The following is a 22,979-nucleotide window of genomic DNA, read 5'->3' on the forward strand; positions in this document are numbered from 1 at the left end:
AGATGAAAGACGGTTGCATTTATCATATCTCTCCCTGGCAGCTAATTTAGCTAGAACATATGCTAGACAATACCAAAAAAAAGTAAATGTCAACCTGAAGCATTCAAAACAGAAGCTTAAAAAGCATAACTCATTTTCATGTTTTTTAATCTGATGGACTGAAACTAATTATATAAAGCACCACAGAAACTTGTTAGATGACAAGTGTGTGAACCAGCTTCTCCTTGAATCACATTTCTGTCATATTTTCAGTATTTGGCTTATTTTTTCCCTTACATAAAAAGCTGCAATATTAATAGACACAAAAACAGTTGGATGTAAAAGCAGGGAGAGAGAAAGAAATATCATTAATGTGTGAGGTTTGCTTTGAGATAAAGAAAATAGTAGTTAACAGTTCATCTGCATATTAATTACCAGTGTTAAAAGTCAAACGGTACTGTCAGTAACTGTAGTACATGTTGAGGATGCATCTGAGAAATGGTGATACATTCCTTTGTAGGTTCATATGTGAAATGAGTAAAGGTGTTCTCTGAAGTTGTTTGGAGCTTGGGGAAAAATACTTTTGTTAAGATGACTGTGAAAAAAAATGGATCTGCTATAAAACATATAAAATGTGTTCTTAAGAAAATTAAAGTTTCCATCCAGATGTTCTTTATTGTATCTTGTATTGTTATTTAAAGTATCTTGAGAACTAACAGAAAGATGACTGCACACATCAGTAAGTAAACACTTTATGCCTTAAAGTGCTCAATGACATTCACTCACTTTTGTGTCTGTATCCTATATTGTGTAGCCATGTTTCAGTTTTCAAGGCAATTGCTATGTTTCATGTCCATAATATTGCTAAGTATAATCCAAGATGTTTCACAAAGACCACCCAAACCCTTGGAAGCTCTACCTTAACAGCATTTTCCTCACTGTTGCCTTCCAAGTCCAAATATTATATTAATATAATGCACACTTATAGATGCTTATATCCACAGTTCAATAGATTGCCTAACAATGTTTAGCTGATCTTTCCGTGACCCACACCCAAATGGAAGGTGGTCTTTGAAACATCTCTAGGTAGGCTGCAAGATACTTTTCATGCTGATGTCTCAGAAGTGAAGTCAGTGAATGAAATCATGGATGAATTTGATTGTCTTACCATTTTTACAATAATGGTTAGTCTGTTTCACGTTTGTTAGAGCTCATTTTAGCCATGACTGGTATACATAGGAGGGATGTGATTCTATAAATCTACATAGATATGCAGGGAGAAGAATCTGTGCTTTCTACTTTTGTTCTATTTTGCTATAGTTTACCGGGCGCATTGACACCCAGGAAGACTTACTCAAACCCCTTTTAGTTAAGACTGTGTTCAGTCTTAAAAACTGAAATCTAACTTCTGAGGCAATCTGTCACTACTTACGAATCTCAGCCTGACAGATTCTGAACACTTGTGTCTTCTCTAAACTTCCGTGTATAATTTGCTGTTATTAGTAGTACCGCAGTGAAATTTGGTATTCAAAACCAGGGAACTGCTATATTTAACATAATGTAAACCAAATGTTATTATAGTCTCAGAAACAAAACAAGAGGTAGAAAGGAGAACTATTACATGATGTAATCTCTGGTTAATTTAGTTGTACAAGATTTGTACCATTTCATTCTATGGTGGAATAGTATGTGATGAGGTCTGTTACAGCATATTGTTGTGTTACCACTGTGTGGGTTTATGTCTTGTGATATTTTGGGAAGGAGGTGTCCAGTACCTCAGCCTTTACAGTGGCGTAGCAGTCAGTGCACATTTTTCACAAAGATTTCTGAGCCAGACGTGGGTTCTGTTAGATCCTTCTACCATCCGTTAGCACATGCAGAGAGCACTCACAGGGTTTAACATCACCATGGAATATAACCCATGAAAATAGATGCTGTAAAATAACAAAATTCTTATGTTATTATACCTTTGTATTGGGTTTGCGTAGCAAGGTTTTGGTAGTGGGGGGGGCTACAGGGGGGCTTCTGTGAGAAGGTGCTTCCCCCATGTCGGACAGAGCCAGTGCCAGCCGGCTCTGAGAGGGACCCACCGCTGGCCGAGGCTGAGCCAAACAGCGGCAGTGGGAGCACATCTGGGATAATGTATTAAAGAAGTGGGGAAAGACTGCGCAACACCAGCAGCAGTCAGAAAAGAGGAGTGACAATACCTGAGAGAAACAACTCTGCAGACACCAGGGTCAGTGGAGAAGGAAGGGAGATGCTCCAGACGTGGAGCGGAGATGCTCCGGCAGCCCGTGGTGAAGACCATGGTGAAACGTGTCTTTAGAGTTTGTTTTAATAAGTTATTGAGGAAAAATGGCATACTCACATGTTTTCTCTGCAAGTTTATGCATTTCATAAAGCGTAGGAGCCTCACACAAGACAGAGGTCACGTTTAAGTTCTTTTGTTATTGAAAGTTTTATTTAACCATTTTGTTAAAAAGACTATATGGAATAACGAGCCCTCTAGTGGTTGTGCCCCCTCTTAAATTCTCATTTTAATGCTCTATTAATACACTAAGAAGCTCCCACCCTTTCTTTTTCAGTAGCAGCACAATTTTTGTTGTTTTATCTCCCGAGGATGTTGTTGTCACTACTTTTCTACACAGAGAAATGAAGTAGAAAGAGTTGGACCAGTTCTGCTCTAATGACATATGACACACGTGCTGATTGTCCTGGTTCCAGCTGGGACAGAGTTAATATGCTCCCTAGTAGCTGGTGCAGTGCCGAGGCTGGGGCTGATTCCTGTGTTGAGATCTTAGTGCCTTCCCAAAATTCCTTAATGTCTTTTGCTAGCTGGCACGTCTGCTCTGGCTCCCATTAAAAGAGGAAGCAAAAATGCCACTGTGACTTGCATCAGTCACCTGAAACACATAGCCCTGTTTGAGCTTTTAAAACCTTCACTGGAAGAAGACTCCGAAAACAGGCTCTGGGTTAGGCGATGCTATACGCACGTTATCTCAGGAGCTAAGTGGGAAAAAGTTTTAAGGAGGGTATATATACCCTGCATTTCATGGCACTGTATCTGTAAATGCAACATGTACAATTAATATAGAGCTTATTAAGAACAACGCTCAACATTACGGTTCTAAATTTTCTCATAATGTGCACTCTTGCACAAATGTTTATTTTCCTGTAAAAGAGTTCTACACAAGCCTAGAGAAGTCATCTGGAACTAGAAAACTCCCTTTGTGAGAAGATCTAGGACAAGCGTGACCATTTTGCAAGACAGAGGACTTGAAAAGGCATCTAGGTAGAGCTACAATCGTGGCCCTGAGGTATAAAACAAATATCAAAGTTTGGACTCACTAGGATGCTCATGCAGAAACTATGGGGTTCGGAACTCTGGAAGAAAAGAACGGAAGAAGAACTGAGATATGACACTCAGCAGTAGTGTTGAGCATGAAAAAGCTTTTCTTTTAGACTTGCTTTTTCTGCTTTGAAATACTGTGAGCAAGTGGGTTCACTCCAAGGATCTAGCTAAACCTGTCTTGGGTAGGGAGGTGAGTTCTGAAAAGGGCTTCACGCCTTTCAGTGACATTATTGGGGAAACACCAAAGCAGAGGCATTGTCACCAACAAAATATCTTCTGCAAAAGTCTACTATTATAAAAATGGTGGTATTTTTTTTCTGTTTGAAAGATACTGCAAATATTATCCAAGTACTCACTCTGTATGTTTAGTTAGCATTTGTCAATATTTTAGTCTCACCATCCTTTCTGCAAGTTTTCATAATAACTGTAGAGAGCATAGGGGCAGTAGTGATCCAGTTGAGAGAATTGCTCCATCTATGTAATGATGCAATGTGGGGTTGTTTTACTAGTCAGCTTTATTTCCAGCAGTTTCTGCCTGCCTCCACTCCAAGATGGTATTTAACTTTAATATATTGCACCTATCCGGAATAATTCTCATGAGGAATTAAAAAAGCTTTTCAAAGCGATGCAGAGCTAGTCTAGGACTCCTCTTGTTCATTAGATATCTGTATTTCAGTAACGGATGGGAGGAAAAGTTCTGAGCGAGGCAAATGTTCTTTTCCTTAGTGGGCTACTCATCTCGTAGCTGAGGACAGCCTAGTGGGAAGCCGTACGCAGCTGATGGGAAAATCTCTCCGAGGCAACTCTTCTGTTCTGTGAATAAGGAAAACCCACAAATCCGCTGTTCTTTCAAAACAAAACCAAACCCTCTGTCACGCAGATGAGTGCAATTTAGTACAATGAAAAGCCAAAAGTTTGCATTATCTATAGGGTTAAAGATAGTTCTTACACGTTCACTCACGTTGCAAAACAGTATAAATGTCACCAATAGTTGCTATTTTGAGACTCTTTTGTAGAGATTGAAGTATAGCGGGTTGTAAACACTCAGACAGTACACATGCAAACTAATGTCACAGAGCAGATGTGTGTGACCGTCCCAGCACGCTGAGTGCACAGCAGCACACCCCCCCTACACTTCAGGACATGCTTTTCTGCATTCCCACATGTGTCTAACTCCTCCCCTCCAGAGGCTTTTTTGGGAGAGAAATTAGGCTAGACATCTGCATGCTGCAATAGAATCTGTCGTTGCAAAAATTGCTGGTGTTTTAATCGGGAAGAAATGGAACAGCACAGGAGGTGGCAGCACGGGTCCTGCTTGAGTTCAGCCTGCTTTGTCCCTCCCAGGAAAACAGGCTTCCAGGCTGGCAGTGGGCACTGCCACGGAACACGTGTCCCTTCCTTTCTTCGAAGCAGGTGAATTTTAGCAGAGAAATGGAACTTGCTGGTGCCGCTGGTCACTGCCATGCTGCCAAGGCAGTGCTTCTGGGGCAGATCGTTTGAAAAAAATACTCAGTAAAGGATGCAAGCGAGCAATGTGGGGTAGAGCTTGCTGCGGAGTTACCAGTTGGGTCAATAGGGTGTTGGAATAAATCGAACTCTTGCTAATCCTGGCAGAGCACCGCTCCGCAGACACCTAGGCACACCTCCCATCAGCAGAGGAGAGGCTTCCACAGTGTACTCCTCACCTTGGATGGCCGGAATAATCTGAAATATTTTGGCTAAACTGAGGAGCAGAGCGTAGTAGCCTAAACCTTGTAGAACCGAGGATTTTAAAATGCTCAGTCAGATTCTGGAATTCCCAGGTGCTTCTTCCCTCTCCTGTCTCCTCCGATCCTTAAGGGGAGGGGGGGGGGGCTGTTAGGAAAGCGGGGAGGAAAGGGCTCATATCTTCTTTGCAAACGGAGTAGTTTGCTTTGAAATGACCTTGAGTGAGAACTCTCAGGAAGTTCACCCTTGGCTCCAGCACTGGCACCCATGCTGAATCCAGACATGCCTAAAAACCCTGATGTTATCATTGAGCATTGCACAGAGCTGTTCCAGCCCTCACCTAGCCTGCGGGGGCAAAAGCAGGAATCCTTCTGGGAATACGCTGATCATTAGATAAAAGCTTGACAGCATTTATTTCTGATTATTTTGGGTTAATGGCAGGCATTTTAATCTTGCTCTGATAAAACTATTTATTTTTTTATTTGCCTGAATCGTGCATTTCCGTATTTGGCTAAAGTATCACCAAACACCCAGGGGAATGTCTTACAGCTATAGACTTATGAGATTATTAGGCTTAATTGGGGTATTATTACTGTAGAGCTCCCATGGTATTGAATATGGCTTGCTTATTTTAAACTTTTTAATCCAGTATTAAGAGGAATTGCCTTTAAGTTACACCACAGAAAAATAATTAGTCTGAAGTTAAATCTTGGGTGGTTGGTTTAAAACTGTTTAAGCCTCCTGTTCATCACAAATCCTCTACCATTCTTGCTGAACTGCCTCACATTCGTGCCCGCACTTCCTATAGCCAAATTCCTATTCCTATGGGCCAAACTTGTGCCCAGTGTAGCACCAGAGAAGTCAGTGGGGTCATACTGGAGATTAATTTGGCAATATTTGATACTATTTCAGCCATGGAAGCTGCTAGCCTCTTGGGAAGGACAGAGCCCTGTGCTGCTAAGTCAATGGAAGCTCATTAAGTGCCTGACCCAGTTCTTACAGCGTCTTTTTTATTTTGTGGAAGTATTTGTCCTTGTTCCTTTGCTTTGTGTGATAACTTCCCCAGGTTTAATGACATGTATTTATAAGACGAATTCTGAAAGGTCCTGAATTTTGTGCATGGGGTGTAAAGTAATAGGAATTGCACTGAGGTAGCATTTGCTGGTTTTACTGCATAACAAAGAGAAAATTGGATAGAAGTCTCAGAAATTAATCAGTTGGTATATTTACCATTACATGAGTAGCAGAAATAAAAGGAGATGTTTGGAAATTAGAGTGCCATTTCTGTTTGTAGTGCTTTGCCTATACTGCAAGTACTCTGTGCATTTCAAGTCTGTTGTAGCATGTTGGAGAGGACTATAAAAGTATTTAACATTTGAAATTATTAATACAGGGAAAAGGAGGAAACAGCAGCATTGATTATAAACCAAATTTTGTGAGCAAATTTCAACAAGGAGACTGGTGCTGGAGTGTTTTCTCATTTGAAGTCCCTGCCTGAGGTTTTGGACAGGGCTTCCTTTACGAGATAACTGGGACTGACCCCAGACTTCACTAGAAAAGCTCTGTGCGGAGAAGGTGTCCCACCTTGGAAGGGTGTTAGTGTCTGTGACCCTCTGCCTGGGCTGAACGTCACCAGATAAGTTCTGTACAACCATCTGAACTACATACCGGCGTAGCTAGTTAAAGGCCCGAAAGCATTTTTAAACTTGAAATCAATTTGGTTTTTTTGAAAAGAATTTGATGTTGGGTCAAAATGGCAGATATACAGGATTTTTCACGTGCAGAGTCACGCGGCAGCCTCATTTATCACGGAAATACTGAATAACGCTGAATGATTTTTCATATTAACAGCACAGGTTGTGCAATGAGAGGTCAGCCCTTATTCAACAAGGAATCCAGGGAAAAAAAAGAGCTAGGGATTTAAATCAAAAAGAAACAGGTAGGCTTCATTAGGTTTGCTGTTTGTAGGATTTTTTTGTTTGTTTGTTCTTCACAGCAGTATTTGGGTCCGTAGGCTTTCTGTCCTGTGGTCAGCCGTTTCAGGGAAAGGAAGAAACCGTCGGTGTAATGCTGAATAAGGATGTGGCTCTTCATTCTCTGCTCCTCAGCAGCGTTGTGGCAGATGCTCAAGCTGGACTTTCAGACTTGCTAAACCCAGAGATGTTTCAATATTTCTACGTTCTCTGTACTTCATGGGCTAATACTAAGAAGCATTTAAATAAAAGGCGGTACCTGGAATTGCAAGCTGTTGCAGGCACCGTTGTGAAAACATATTGTTAAATGTTTGGCTACCATCGTTTGGGTAGACTGAAGGAAGACGTTAAGAGAAGGGCAAAACTCAGTAGCATAGTATCATGTGGACTGGCACTGGAATGGCACTTAACTACTCTCAAATGAGATAAAAACAAACTGAGAACAGAATCGATAGCTGCTGCAGTTTTGCAGTGTTCAGCCCTGTCAGCAACGTCACGCCTTTCCGGGCATCAAACATATTTCACATTTACCCTTCAAAGTATTAGAAGTGAAGTACAATGGGAGGATTATGACAACCCAAGTTATCTTGTTGTTTTTGTTGGTTTGTATTTACATCACACTCAGCACGATGGTACCTGCGTACTTGCCTTTCCCAGTGTCGAAGGAGGAGGGCTGCCTGGCCAGTGGTGGAAGCAATTCACAACAGGGGGTCTCCTCCCCCCTCCGCGTTGTAGTCACCACTTTATGCATCTTTAACTTGTATTGTCAACACGAGCGACTTAAGTTTCACAGCATCTTTGAGCTACCCCTGAATCGAAAGGACAAGCAGGTTATTTCAGTGGCAGAACATAGGAGGTTACTGATGCAAATCCCTGCACTCTGAGTTCATCGAAGCGCGGTGGCGTTGCTGGCCGCATTCCTTCTCTCCCCCTTGATGGGGAACAGCACGGGGATCAGAATCTGAAAGCCATCGATATTCGTCCTCTGTGACAAGAGGGAGTTGAACTCAGGATGATCCCTGCTCTTCCATTTCTTTCATACTTCTTCCCAAGGGAATATGAATTACGTGATGTAATTTTCGGGAATAACCCCCCGCCTTGGCTAGATGAGCAGGTAACTTTGAAAGCAAGCCAGCCCATCCAACACCATGTGCTGTGTCCCAAAGAATGAATCACTGAGTGAAAGTTTCTTAGGAGTCAAACGTGATGCCGAATTTCCAGATGAATAGAGCTTGTTTTATACTATGGAAAGATAAATGTACGTTGCAAGGCTTACCCAACATACGTACGTACTTCCTAAAACCTATGTCTGTATCTTACAGATACTCCAGGTACTCTGGGTACTTTTGTAACATTTAAAATCAACTGTTGGCTTTCCAGCTAAATAAAAAATAGCCGTAGTGCTGTTTGTAGCCTGGATAGCCAGGAGACAAGCAAGGTGAAGTTTGTGAAGAGTAACATCTCTTCTTAGGCCCGGTAATAGAGTCAGAAGGAGTCATGAAAATAATATTCTACAACTTGGTAAGAGATCAAATTGCTCAGGCTGTTTGTCTGGTGAATATAATGTACCCTTTGTTGCCCTGCCTGTTTTTGCACTACCTTCTGATTTTCTCAAGCTGCTACAAGTCTTTTATTTGAAGTTGCTTCTGTTGTATATTAATGAAGAAGTTAAATTCTCTAGGCAACATAGGCTGAAGCTGAAACTCCCCAGCATCATCTTTCTTAACTATCATTGTCCAGCAGGAAATGAGGTCTGTAAGCGATACTATTCAGCTGAGCAAAAAGAAAGTGTTATCGTGGTACTTGTCAGCTGTGTGTAACGCTAATACCGGAGCTGCCCTTCGGAGCCAGATACCGTTGCAGATAATGTGCCGGTGTCTCCTTCCAGGCAGTTCTGAATTCTGAGTACAAGCCCAGCAGGAGCAGAGAACACCTCGGGGTGCAGCCACCCCCCACCCCAACCGCAGGCTCTGCGAACCTTCGGGACTGGGTTTCATGCATAAGCATTTACCTCTGTTGTAACTACTACAACAATAACAATTAATTGGGCAAGCATTTTGCATCTATAGTGTCATGTGAATAAACTAAATAATTGATTCCAGAAATCAACTTGTCATAGAACTACTGGCAGAAATGAAAGCACAGTCATGAGAAGTAGTGTGTAAATGAAGCATATTCTATTAGTATTTCTTGCACCTATGACGTTGATTGTAAACCGGAGGAACAACACGTGCAAGTAGGTAGCAGCTACTTTGATATGACAAACTGATGGAGTCGGTAAAATTCTCTTCTGTTTTAACGGCGAAAGGGCAGTCAATGTCACAGTGCAAGCATTTAAAACACAGTGGTGTTAACTTTACCCCAGCTTTAAAGACTGAAGTTCACCTGGAGTCTTGATTAAAAGTGTTTTTACTTTACAGATCTGAGTGCTGAGCCAAACCCTTGATATCATGGGAAGTACTTCTTCAGGTAAGAATTCAAGTATCTTTTCGAAAGACACTGCTTTAGGGTGTACTTCTCATCTTTGTACGCTGTTTCTAATTTCTTAGGGACAGACATTTTGTGTCCCACAAATTTATGAATGGAAACAGGTCAATTTAGACCTGAAGATTTTGACAATGAAGTTACTACGCAAAGGAAATTTGACTTGACTGAAAAATGTTGCATCAATGTAGGAACTTGTTACTCTGGCATCTTTGTCTACGTACGCAAGAGCCTGTACAGACACATAGGTGGATAGGAGAGAGAAACATGTATATGGGGAATGTTTTGTGAGTGACTTCTAAAGGGTCCGGAAAAGGTGACCAAGAAAAAGAGTCATGCATATTTATTACACTGTTCAGTGTAATAGTGAAATTGCTGAGAGGGTCTGTACCGCTACTGCAAACTGTCCATAAACAGCATTTTAAAGGGTTCTTCTGCAATTTGTGTTCTTTTTTCAGTGGCCTGCAGTGCTATGGGGGCAGTTCTGTTGGACTGGTGGGAAACAATGCAGTGACCAGTCCATCAGCCTCAGAAGAAAGAGGCTGTGCTAGAAAAAACAAGATACAACTGAAAGTTTTTGCTGCAAAGACAGAATTAAAATAATCTAATTTGAATTCCAGAAAAATCCTGACCCTGTGACAAGCTGGGTAAATGAGGTTCGTATAGGTAGTCCACCTTGTAAATCATGACAGAAAGGATGGAAGTGGCAGGACTGCCTTGCAGGGACTCCCTTGCAAGCTCAGGAACAAGCCGAAGCAGAGCTGCCGGAGCATGTCACGGCAGATGGGCAGCTTGCTGTAATTTAGTCAGCGTGTGCAGAATATTTTAAGACTGGAAGGCTTCCGACTTGCTTTAAAGCATATATAATACATCTCTCCTTGGGCTAGAGTTTTGCGTTGCCGCTCCATAATTTTACCTTCTGGGCACAGCGATCTCTGAAACACAAAGAATGTCTATCTGTTGAAAGCAGGATCAGTTTGTACTGATTCTTAAGAGGATATATAATTATAGAAACAGATGTTCCAAGGCTCATTTACAGTTTGTTTAAAAAAAAAAGTCACGCAAGGGAATTAACGATAACAAGAAGACTTGTAAGACTTGCGTTAAGTAGATTGCCGATTTATCACCAAATAATTTTCAGAAATTTCTCTTAGATGTGATTTTACATTAACAAGTATAGAAAAGAGCTCGAAGTCTGTTGGTGTTAAGAACTATGGGCTGATTCATGTTTTTTGCTTTAAGAAATGAAACATCAAACCACAAACATACCATTTAATCTTTGTGTAATAGTTAAATTACGAAGCCAGTTATTCTGAAATGAGTAAGCATTCCTCCACGCACCAAAACATATTTTGGACACAAGATTATGTCTGTCCTTCATGCAAATCTACTGACGTGTATTTGCCCCCAAAACTTACAGGAATGACTACAAATAGATAAGCAGTAAGTTGCGGCATTCTAATTACCAACACTAATTTTCACATTACAAATTCGGAGGAATACACATGCACATGCAGCTGCTCCCTGTGAGAATGATTTGTACAGGAGTACAGCAGAGGGTATTGTTTGTACTTGCCGATTACGTACTCCCCATAAAGGTACCTGAAGTGGCAGCCAGTCCACAGACATACATGGTTAGGACTTGCGTTATTTTTTTAATTGAGTATCATATTTTTCTAAAAATTGAGGTCAGATGACAAACTGGAACAAAGTTAAGGTGAACAAGTAAATTTTTTGCTATCTAGATTCTAAAAAATAAATAAATTAATTAACTGTGAATAAAAGTATCGACTAGGAGGCTGACCTTGCTGTTTCTGCCAAGACAAACCTCTGTTGTGGCATGCGTAAATAGCGAACTACAGAGGTCAAGGTCCTCACTGAATTTTAGTCTTTGCTCTAATGAATTCCCCAAATGGTTTCATAGTGAATTAAGGCACCATAGTGTTTAAAATGTTGTGATTGCCATAAAGGAAACTGTAAGGCTCATAAAGGAAACTGTAAGGCTCAAGAGATCCTGATGAGAAGAGTGTGGCATAGGAGATGACAATTATTTAGCCATATTTTTAGGCATAATCTATCCTAATCTAATGGGCTCTTTATAGTAAGCCTGGCCTGTTATGGCTATTGCAAACTATGGTTGTGCACTTTAGACGGGATCTTGTGAAAAATTAAGAAAGCATTTAATTTTTATAGCATTTCATTTTCTCTATTTTGAACACCTCTAGGCAGCACTAGAACATACCCCACTATGTGAGAACTACTCAAGGTCTTCCTTCTAATGACTGTTCAAAGTTCCCTCCATACAAAAAGGTATTTTGTTTTCTACAGCAATCTAATGATTGTACAGTTGCATATGTTGTGCTAGTAAGACATGTAACTGTTTGCACCAAGAGAATTAATTTCAGAGTGCCAAGCCTTTCCCTAGATTTATTGTGGTACAGATCAGAAATGTCTCTGTCAATACTGCTTTTCTTTCTCCAAATGTATATTCTTCAGGCAGGAATTTCATGTCCATACAGCATCCTATTTAGCATCTAATACGCTAAAGCTCTGCTCCTGATGGGGCTTTTCATTTTTTTCATAAACTGTACAGTAAGACATCACTGGAAGTGCATTCTCCTTTGGCTCTATGTAGTGTGCAAACCCACCAGTCCGCGTGGAACTGTCAGTGAAGTGCTGATTTGACCCAAGATCAGTGAATAACTCGGTGCCCACTTGGATGAAAGAGCCAAAATCTAAGCACACAAACGTGAATATGCGTGCTCTCATCGCTATGGTATCTTGAAGCCTACTGGGCTCTACATATCCATATGTAGTGCGGCCCCTGTATCTGATGGGCTAATTGAGTCTATCACAGTCTCTGAAATGCTGCAGGTATTTCATTGTTGTGGGGCATAATAGGTATCTGGGTAATATTGCAATAAATTGTCTCTCTCACTGCCTAAGTGTCAGGCATTACCTGTGGAAAAGAGAGTAGCTCTAAGCTCCGCACAGATCTGTGCAGGTAAGGAATGTGACGTTTTCACAGAATACAAATGTTATGCCTGCAAGCAGGTACATGTTTCTGTTTAGTGCATGGAATATGTCTTAAAGATTTAATTAGGTAATCAGGCATATGTTCAATGCCGGCAAGTTGCTGTACATCTTTCTACATGCAAAGTCATATTTGTGCAGATCCAGGTAACAAAATTGATTAAAGGATTTTAGTTCGGAAGACCTATCGAACTTTGTCTCTACTTTCCTTCTGCTCCTTCCCCAAAAAGCCCAGCGTGTTGGCTGTAGGTGCTAGATGTGATAAAGTTTTTTTTTTTATTCTTTATGTACAATACAGAAATTCGTTATTTCATGACAACCATTACAAACAGATTTGCAGATAATTTTCCAACCTGGTTTCATACATGAGTAAGAAGGGAATGGAACTAGCTTGAAAAAGCATCAGACAAAACAATTCAGACATTTGGCAGGAGGCCCCTTCTCATGAAACACTGCCTCTCATTCAATAGGCCACCCCTCAATTCCCCCTGCTCGAAATGCCTCCTTGAAATGCACTTCTTTGGAGAGATCAATAATCCTTTGTGTCACCAAACTGCTATGTCTGTGTTGTTGTGTTTTCTTTTAAAACCCCAGACTCAGTTTAAAAAGATTGAGAATGAACAAAAGCATGTTACTCCTGATGAGCAGTTATTGTGGAAGTCTAAGGTGCTCTGAGTTTATTGAGAAGTAGCAGAAATACAATTTAAAAAAACAAACAAACAAACAAAAAACAAACCAAAAGGAAAAAGGATTACATTAAATCTTCACCAGCCTGAAATGAAACGGAGACCTTGTTTTTGGAGAGTGCTTGCTCCAAGGTGGCAAAGTTTGTGTAAAAACTTTGGTTTCTGTTGTTTTGATTCTAACAGTACACCCGGTAAAGGAACAGGATGGCATCAAAGAAAAAGCTGATTTCACCAGTGTTTGCTCCTAATATAAACAAACCACAAGGCTCCAAATATCGATTTACTACTCAGATTAAAAGCACTACCATTATGCAATCCCTTTACTGTTATCAGCAATGAGGTGAGAAGCTGTTGACCATTTCCAGGCTTGCCCTGAATGATGGGTGAAAAACAGAGGCCTGGGTTGGCTTCAGCCTGTCCTCAGCACGCCTTCCCTTTACTTCTTTGTGACCTCTCTGGTAAGGATGAAACCAGTGCTAGGAGAGAGCGACTGCACTGTCCGGGAAGTTCTCTTACACCCACCACATTCCACAGAGATCATTTCTTACTGTCAAGATACAAAGCAGTTGCAATCTGGGAGAAAACAGAAATCCTTTCAGCCTGATGCGGTTTTAAAGACAGTGTGACCTACTGTTAAATAAACACAGTTTTGAGTTTTGTTTGGGGACGCCCGAAATGTTTCCAAAGGCGTTTCAGACAGCTTGTAGCAAATGTAAGCTTCCTGACAATAGGCTTGCTTTTCTTAGCTACCTGTTCTGAAGCCTTTGGAAGTATTCCACTTATCCTCAGGGTATTGCTAGTTGGCTTGTAGCGAGCAAATAGATCTGTTTCTCCTTTGCTTTCAAAACAGGTTTGAAAGCTTTCAAAGATCTAGTTTAAGCATAACTATTTCTCTAGATGACTACATGACAATGAAAAAAGCAACTGCTACATCAGTAAATCCTGCGTAATTCTGTAGGCGGTTGCGTACCTGTACCTGCAGGAAAGGTTTCCCATAGTGCTGTTTCTAAAACCTCCACAGAACAAGGTATATTTGATTCTTCACTTGGATACCCTGTCTGTAGTTAAATTTAATTTTAAGACTCATTATTCTGATAACCTGACAGGTTATATTTTTTCCTTAGACTCTAATTAGCCAAAATTTGATTCCAACTTTGCTGAAATCATTACTTTGACTTAGATGTTCATCCTTCTGAAACAAACAAAGCATTTCACTGAGCACCCCTGACAATGCCACTGAGCCTGGATGTCATTCAGTGGTGCCCAGTGTGGGGACATGAATGGACCCAAGTGCAAGGTCCTGCACGTGGGCTGGGGCAATCCCAAGCACAGGTACAGGCTGGGCAATGGATCGAGTGGATTGAGAGCTGTCCTGAGGAGAAGGACTTGGGGGTATTAGTGGGTGAAAAACTGACTATGAGCTGTCGATGTGCGCTGTCAGCCCAGCCAGCCAATGGTAGGTATCCTGGGCTGCACCAAAAGCAGCGTGGCCAGCAGGTCGAGGCAGGTGATTGTGCCTCTCTGCTCTCCTGAGCCCCCTGCAGCGCTGCGTGCAGCTCTGGGGCCCAGCACAGGAAGGACACGGACCTGTCGGAGGGAGGCCGGAGGGGCCATGAAGATGCTCAGAGGCTGGAGCAGCTCTGCTGTGCAGACAGGCTGGGAGAGTTGGGGTGCTTCAGCCTGGAGAGGAGAAGGCTCCAGGGAGACCCTGCACAGCCTGCCAGTGCCTGACGGGGGCTGCAGGAAAGCTGGAGGGAGCTTTCACAAGGGCATGTAGTGATAGGACAAGGGGCAACGGCTTTAAACTGAAAGAGGGGAGATTTAGATGAGCTATTAGGAAGAAATTCCTCACCGTGAGGGTGGTGAGACACCGGCCCAGGCTGCCCAGAGCAGCTGTGGGTGCCCCATCCCTGGCAGTGCCCAAGGCCAGGCTGGACGGGGCTCTGGGCAACCTGGTCTGGTGGAAGGTGTCCCTGCCTGTGGCAGGGACTGGAACCAGATTGTCTTTAAGGTCCCTTCCAACCCAAACCTGTCTGTGATTCTGCGATTCTAAGCCCCACAGGCACCAGGATTCTCCATTGAACTTCTTGCTATGGCATGCAAGGGCAGCTTGTCCATTGGCAAGGGCCAAGAAGAGGTTGATGAGGTGGTCCCACGGCTTGGTGAGGTCTCCAGCAGGGGGGGCATAAAGGAATGAGGGAAGAGCTGCACTCGGCAGAAGTGCACAGCCTGGAGCACTGGAAATCCATGTGGGAGCAAGAACATGCAGTTTGAGGTAGAGAGATGGAAGCTCCAACTTAAATTTGTTGGCGGTACTATGAAACTGCACCTGCAAAAACATGAGACCTGTCAGCCTAGAAGAGAGATGAATGAAGCAGTAGTGCAAGGAATCTGTGATAACAGGCTGCATATAGCTGCTGGATTCGTTACCTTCCCAGGAGACGAGCAGCCACCGTTGGGAACGGCATTGTCCTGCACCAACGCGGCCACTGTCCTGACCCATGGTGGCTACTGCCGCGCCGGGCACGCTTCCTTGGCCGCTGGTAGGTGCATCGCCGTAAACCCAAGCTAATGGACAACTCAAGCCTATAGGAAGTCTTAAACAGCTGGAACAAATTACAAATGTATTTTCTTACCCGTTTATTGTTTATGAGAAAGATTTAGAAAATAGGCTAATGGATTAGTGGTTTAGTTGGGGAAAAAAATTGTAGAAGTTTGCCTCACCTTTCCTACATGCAGGGAGGTTAGATCAAAAAAATACTTAAGTCTGCACAGAACAGATCTGCCTTTGGGCACCTTGCACAATCCGGGCCCTCCCATTGGCTATGATGTGACGTTAAGCAACGGGGTTTGAAACAAATTAGAACAGAGCTGTAACGGGCTGCCCCGAGCATCCCATGGCCCCTGCACCACCGTGCCCCAGCCCGGCCTCCCCGCGGCCCCGATCCGCGCTTGGCATCTCCAGGAACCAGAACCATTACATGCAGCACGCGCACGGCGCAGGCCGCTGTTGCCAGAAAGTTCCATCCCCCCGCGCGGCGCCGTCCTTTGCCGAGCTCCTGCCCCAGGCACGGCGCCGGGCCCGTGGCGGTGCTGCCCCACCGACTCCGGGTGGGGGCCGGGCCGCAGCGGCAGGGGTGCCCCCCCGCCCTGCCCCGCCGCCAGGCGCTGGGCCCGAAGCCCCCGTGCGGTGCCAGCCGCCTTCCCGAGCAGCCCCCCAGCTCCACGCCGGGAGCCGCGCCCGCACGGATGACAGCGGGATGGCGGCTCCGGGTCCGCGAACCGCGCCGCCGCCCGCCCCCCGCGCCAGGGCCTGCGGCCGTGCTGCGGGCTGAGCCGCCTGCCGCCCCCGCGCCGCCCGGCCCGGCCCGCCGGTCCCCCTGCGCTGGCACCCCGCTCGGCCGCCCGGCCCGGCCCCGGCGCTGCCCGCCGCCCCCCGGCCGCCGCCTCGCTGCGGGCCCGCGCCCCTGCCCGCCCCTTCCCCGCGGCGGCGCGGCGGGATTGGGCGGCGGGGCCGGCAGATCGGGGGCTCGCCCCGCCCCCGCCCCTCCCTCCCCCCTTCCTCCCCGCCGCCCTCAGCCATTTTAGCAGCCGGTGCGGGCCCGCCGGCAGCACCGGGACGAGGTGGCCAGGCGAGGTGAGTGCGCGGTGGCTGGGCCGGGGTCGGTCCCGGTCCCTTCGCTGCCTCCCGGCGCGGCAGCGGGGCCGGCTGCTCCCCGCCGGGGATGGGCCGGCGGCTGCTGCCCGCCCGGGCGGAGGCAGTGGGGTCAGCTGAGGGAAGGAGCGGGGTCGGCCCCGCGGGGCCGGGGCGCTGTGCCGCGGGCGGGAGCTGCCGGCGGGCACGGGGGCAAGGGGGCGCCGGGAAGCGCGGAGCGGGGCCGGCTGCCAGCGCATCGCCCCGCCGTGTTGGGCGCACCCCTGGGGCAGCCCCCCCCCCCCCCCTCCCCAGCCCTTCGCCCCGGCCCCGGTCCCGGTCCCCGGGGTCTGCGCGGCCCTGGCGGACGGGGGCTGGGCGCGGGACACGGCTGCAGCGGGAGCAGAGCCCGCGCGGCCCGGCAGCCGGGTGAGGGCCGGAGCCGGCCGGGTGGCCTGTCCCTGTCCGCCCCCGAGCCCCGACACGGCCCTGCTCGCGGGGGTGTGCGGGCCGGGCCGCGGGGGACGCCGCTCGCCGCCCCCACCACCACCCGCAGCGGGCTGTGAGCTCACCGCGCCCCTGTCCCTGACGCGGCTGTACCGTCACCGTGCGTTCGGCGGGGATGCTCGGGGGCGCGGCGGGGGGAGGGGGAGGCACCGCCGCAGCCCTGGCGGCTGTGGGAGGTGGCTGTCAGGGAAGGGCAATACCTGCCCCGGCGGGCCGGCTCTGTCCTGCTCGGGCTGCTGGAGTGTGAAAATACAGATCCAACGTGCTTTGTCATTTACTGCTACAGGCAAGCTTGTATTTATAGCCTTACCAATTTGACGTGCAAAAATCAGTAAGTAAAGCTATAAATAGGAATCGGAAACATAGGATCTTTCTTTTCTTAATTGAGCTCTACTTTTTGAATATTTGGGATTTGTCATCTCTGGCTAACTGCAGTGATTAAAGACATCTTTTTTTTTTCTCTAAGATGTGAAAATATTATAGTTAAAAAAATTAGTCCCCAATCCAATAATTTCTCCCAAACAAGAGACAGAATTGAGTCTCTTGTCTGTAATGCTCCAACAGCTTCAGAAAGATTGGTTTCTTCTTTTTTTCCGCTCTTCATGCGTGAATACAAAGTTTGCTTTAATACAGTTGTACAAAAGCCTTAAATGTTTCCACATAAAAGTTTTCAACATAAAAACATGTTTCCACACAGAAAAAAATTAACTTGCCTTTTGCTTCTTTGTATTTGCCAGCTCCCCTTCATTGTTGTCTTAAGCTACAGAACTGTATAAACTGGAAAGGGAGAGCTTCCCCCCCACCGAGAACCCTGCTGTGGTAAGGTTTTCATGTGTTAATTACTTAAGTTTGCATGAGATGCAAATACTCTACTCGTGTATTGCCTTTAATGCTATCTGTAATGTAGGCTGTGCAAGCAAATGACAGTGTTGACCATTGTCTGCTGATGGAATAATCTAATGTTTATCAGCTGCTATAAATTTTCAGTATAATAAATTACCAGGATGACACCTCCTTCTAATGTGAGGATTATGCTTTTTATAAAACTGAGAAACCATGAACAGATCACAAAGGCAAGGTGTTAGACAAATATATTCCAAGTGCTGTTAAGATACGTATCTAGGAAAATAGATGCAGCCTATTACACTGTTTTAAATGAAGGTAATACCCAAATGAAATGTTAAGCAGTAGCCTGGGCCAAATATACATGCAAAATCTATTGAAGTTAATGATTACATACAGTTAGGTAGTTAACATGACAAATGAATGAGCGCTTGTTTATAAGAAAACTTGAATAAGGAATCACTTCTCCTAAAGAAGAATTGGAGTTAATTATTAAGGGAAATCCTTAATGTATATGCAACCAAGCATGTCACTGTGCTTTAGGACATTTATTTTCTCAGGACAGAAGGAAGCTTCATAGGAGGGAAGCAATTTCCTGAGAAACAAAACTTAAATTTTTGTTCCATTTGTCCATATTTCGGATCATTATTTAGATGGTACAGTGTCCTCCACCATTTTTGTGGAAGGCATGTCTGAAAAGTTGGTCATGCTGTTTGATTTTCCTGCATTCTACAGCAGTTAGTGACTACTTTGGTGCTCATCTTCATTTCAAAGTTACCTCCTCCCTGTGACTGGGATTGACCCTCTGTCACTCCTCCATCTGGAAGGTGCTTAGTGGAATGGGCTGGCTGTACAGAAGGGCCCAAGGGAAAGCTTAAAGTATTTCTCCTCTCCTAGTAGAGCTGTGCTTTACAGTGGAGAGGAATTATTAATACTTTGCTATTGCTTTTATTTCCTTGGGGTGGGTTTTTTTTTTGGCTGGGGTAAGGGAGGGAAATTAAGACTGCCCATAAGTCTGCTGACACTCTTAGTAACTGTGTGTTTCCTCAGAACCTTGAACTCTGTGGATGGGCATGTAAAAAATGAAAGCTGAATGCAGCACTGGTTATTTCTTCTGTGGCTACTCGTTGGGAGTAATTTGCATCACACCAGAAGTAAAACACACACTGGAAGTGGTGTGACAGGTTTCTGTAATGACCTGTGGTGGACACAAAGCTTGCCAGCACCAAGGCCCTTTCTCACAAATTGCTGTTTGTGGTCCGACTGGTGGACAGGGAGGGCTCTGCTTTAATCCTGGATGCTGGAGCTGCAGTAAGTCTTCACTTGTTTTATTCAGACATGAACTAAAAAACACTGTACGGAATAAGACTTGTGCTTGCCAAGAGGAAGACTTCTGACCAGTTGCCAGAACTGCCTGGGACATGTGGTTTCAGTTTTCTTTTCTGCAGTAGGTATCTAGTGTGATCTGCATTGAGTTGCTCTGCAGAGATCAACAAAAATAATTGGACAGAGCTTAAATAAGCTACAACAGATCTGCTTTCCCTGCCCCACTTCTTAGGGCTATCAGTTCCTACCTAATACTTCATATGAAGTGTACATGTAATCGAGATACGGCTTTAATCATGTGCCAGATACGCATAACAATATTTACCTGACAGAGTGCATGATACAGAGGTTAGGAATGAGTGGTGGGGGTGGAAATTCTTTGCGGTGTTGCTGTTGCCCTAGATAGGAAGCCTTTCTACTATTTAGGCTGCTGTGCTGCTTGTGACCTGTGCTGCCATAGCTCATAGTAGCTTTTGAGTCGGGACTAAACTTGGTGCTGGCTTGAACCTGATCTTCTGCAGAGGTTAGATACAAGGAGTGTGTGTGAGTGAGGAGTGTTGGTACAATTGGCCGGAGAGTTATATTTGGGATCATCTTAAAATGTAATATAGCAGAAAACTCAGAAGGCACATTGAACCATTTTTCAGTAGGAAATAAATAGCACCGGCAGTCTGGGGAAATGGAGGAGCAGAACAAGTAAGGAAAGGTGATTGTGGGCATGGGACTGGGAGGGGTGAGAAATGCTTTCCTTTAGCCAGCTTGTTGTTAGAATGTCAATTTATATAATGGATGATTTTTAAAGTCCGTGTATATGAGTGGCTTACAATGGAAGTGAGGTTGGCGCTAATGCTACCACATCAAAAAGTCAGTGTGCATTTTACTCGCTGTGCTTTTGGATTAATAGCTGTGTAATGTGAAGGATGTAAGGAATTGTTTTCCTCTTTCTTTGCTTCAGATAGAGCTAAGCACTTGGACTTTGCATTGAAATCAAGGAGTACTTTTCACCTCGGTAAAGTGTTTTGTAAGGAATCCTAGATATTGAGAAAATACATTCCCCTCCCCATTTAAATTTTGTGTGGTTTTGGTGGTATGATTAATGCCAAATCAATGGATATTGTGCAGCTAAGAGTTCACAAGCTTCAAGGTGAGGTATCTTTGTCTTCAAGGTAGAGATAAAGCGATCCATCAATTATCACAGATTTAAGAGTCTCTATTTAAAGTGATCCAAGGTGCATCCTTGGTTATCACTTTAAATCCCAGACTCTTAAATCTGTGATACTTGAACACCACTGTTGTTCAGTGAGGACAAAACAAAGGAACTAGGATTTCTTTCAATGTATAATGATGTGACTGTGGATTCCCCAGAGTATGTTACTGCTCCATCAGTTCAGAATCTTTTTCTAAAAGCATGCTTGTGACTTGCCTATTAAGCAATAGATTCGTACTACTTTTTTTAATTTTTTGGTCTGTCAATAGCAGCTGTTATGTGTCAAACCAGAGCAGAATACCACCTGTATGCACATCTGTGTTACTGTGTGATGGTGCTGCAGCTTCTCTTGTGACTTTTGTTAGTGCACAGGGAAAATGCTTGTATTCCCACACACTGGTAATTGGGAATGGTTTATAGCATAGGTGTATAACGGCAGTTAGAATATTAATGTACAGATATATTAAAAAAATAATCTAGGTATGCTTGAAAGCCTGTGAAATTAGAAGCCAGTTGATACAAGGTCAGACTTAAAATAGCACATCACATCCCAGTACTTGTACTAATCAAAGAGACTTTAAAATTATTATTTTAATAATTCTGAAGTGTTCTGTTTTAACTCTCCTTACTTTAGAAAATAAGATTGAGTAATACCAAGTCAGTTACAGAAATGCTTGTGTTTAGAGGTTTTCTTTAAAAAAAATACTTAAATTCATTATAATGTATTATCTATTTTTAAAATGATATTGACATGTTTCGCCTACCCCATTGTGCTTTTGTTGTAGTATAAGCATGGCCAACATGTAAAAAATTTTTCTTAATGTCTAGCTAATAGTTATGTTTTGCAAAACTACTCGTTAATTTGCACAGTAGACCTGTTTCTTGTGGGGTTTTTTAAGCTATCCTAGGATACTGTGCAACCCATTTAAAAGTGAAAATAGTATTAGTACAGTGCCTTCTACTGAGCTAGGTGCTTTACCTAACTGTGTAGCATTTTAAATTTCATGTTTAATAAATGTGACTTACATTCTAGGAGATGCAACAGTAGAGTCAAGTGATGTGAAAGGGTGGTTATTGTGTTTTTTTTTCTAAACCACTGTTCTATACCTTATAAAAGACGTGCATTCTGAAACGCACCATAACTGAGGGTTTCCTCTGTCCATGCGTTTAGGTTCAGCTCTAGCTACTGCAGGTAGATGTCTGGTTTATAAAACTGCTTGTTTGTGGGGTTGCTGTGAAACTTCAGAAAAGTAACTTGCGTAGTAGTAGTCCCTTGAGTGAAGATTCTTACTGAGTATCATTCTGCTGTGGCAGTGCACAAGCATACCTTGTGTGCAAGGCTGGGCTCCCTGTGAGCATCTGCACACCAGTATGCATTTTGACATCGCTGGGGTTACTGGGGACTGGGCGCTCCGAAACACCTTCATGTCATCCTGAAATTTTTGACCCTTAAACAATGCAACTCAAAACAAATGTCAAGTATGCATGTGCTGCTGCTGCTTGCTTAACACATTTCCTCCCATTCCCAAATAGTTGCATTTTTAGCCATGGCTCCACCCACCAGGCCCTGCACGCTGCTGTAACCATTATGTTCCTTGTATACCATCAACTCTGTTCCGGTGTCAGAAATAGAGAGTGGCCTGTAAAATAATTGAATAACTTCTCCTTGGTATGTGACCCTTCAGTCTTTTTAAGGGCCTTGTTTGCTCAAATCCGGCTCAAAGGAGTAGAAAAATATTAGCATACACAGGAACTAAATAAATTATAATAGTAAAGTATGTGATACCACAAAGAAATTGTTTGGTGTCAGTAATTTTTATAAGCGTGCGTGTGTCTTCTATTTCCTGGTTAAGTTTCTTGGAAAATGAATATAAAACAAATAAATGGTTACTGCAGAGCACACGTATGCCCTAAGGCACTTTTCATGGCTGCCAGAAAAATCTTTGCTACGTATCACAGTAGGAACAGACTTAATGCTTGCGTTTGGTTTTCTTTAACAGTCTGCTGGTGCAAGTGAATTTTTCTCACTATCCCTCTGTTGCACAAATACTTTTACAGGCAGAAACACTGCCATACTGAGCTACCTGGTAGCTTTTCCTGTGGCTATTTTTCCAGCATGCCTATTTCTGGCTGTGGAACCCAAAGGTCGCCAGCTATAGGCAGCTAGAGGGGCTGATGCTGCCTAGTGCAGGCAACTCCTAACCAGAGCCTGCTGCAGGCAGTGGAGAGAGCCTGCTGGTCTTCATCT

General features: G+C 44.1%; 1 protein-coding gene across 3 annotated transcripts in view; it reads left to right on the forward strand.

Annotated features, from left to right (window-relative positions):
* The first annotated feature begins 16,765 nt into the window (after positions 1 to 16,765).
* Positions 16,766 to 22,979, forward strand: part of ACSL4 (acyl-CoA synthetase long chain family member 4) — a 40,834-nt gene continuing 34,620 nt past the window's right edge. For all 3 annotated transcript variants that reach the window (XM_055818066.1, XM_055818067.1, XM_055818068.1), the window contains exons 1-2: positions 16,766 to 16,851; positions 18,093 to 18,174. The gene's annotated coding sequence lies outside the window, so the exon portion shown is untranslated. The remainder of the gene's footprint in view (positions 16,852 to 18,092; positions 18,175 to 22,979) is intronic.

This window comes from Falco peregrinus, chromosome 13 (genome assembly GCF_023634155.1).
Source record: "Falco peregrinus isolate bFalPer1 chromosome 13, bFalPer1.pri, whole genome shotgun sequence".
NCBI classification, from domain to species: Eukaryota; Metazoa; Chordata; class Aves; order Falconiformes; family Falconidae; genus Falco; species Falco peregrinus.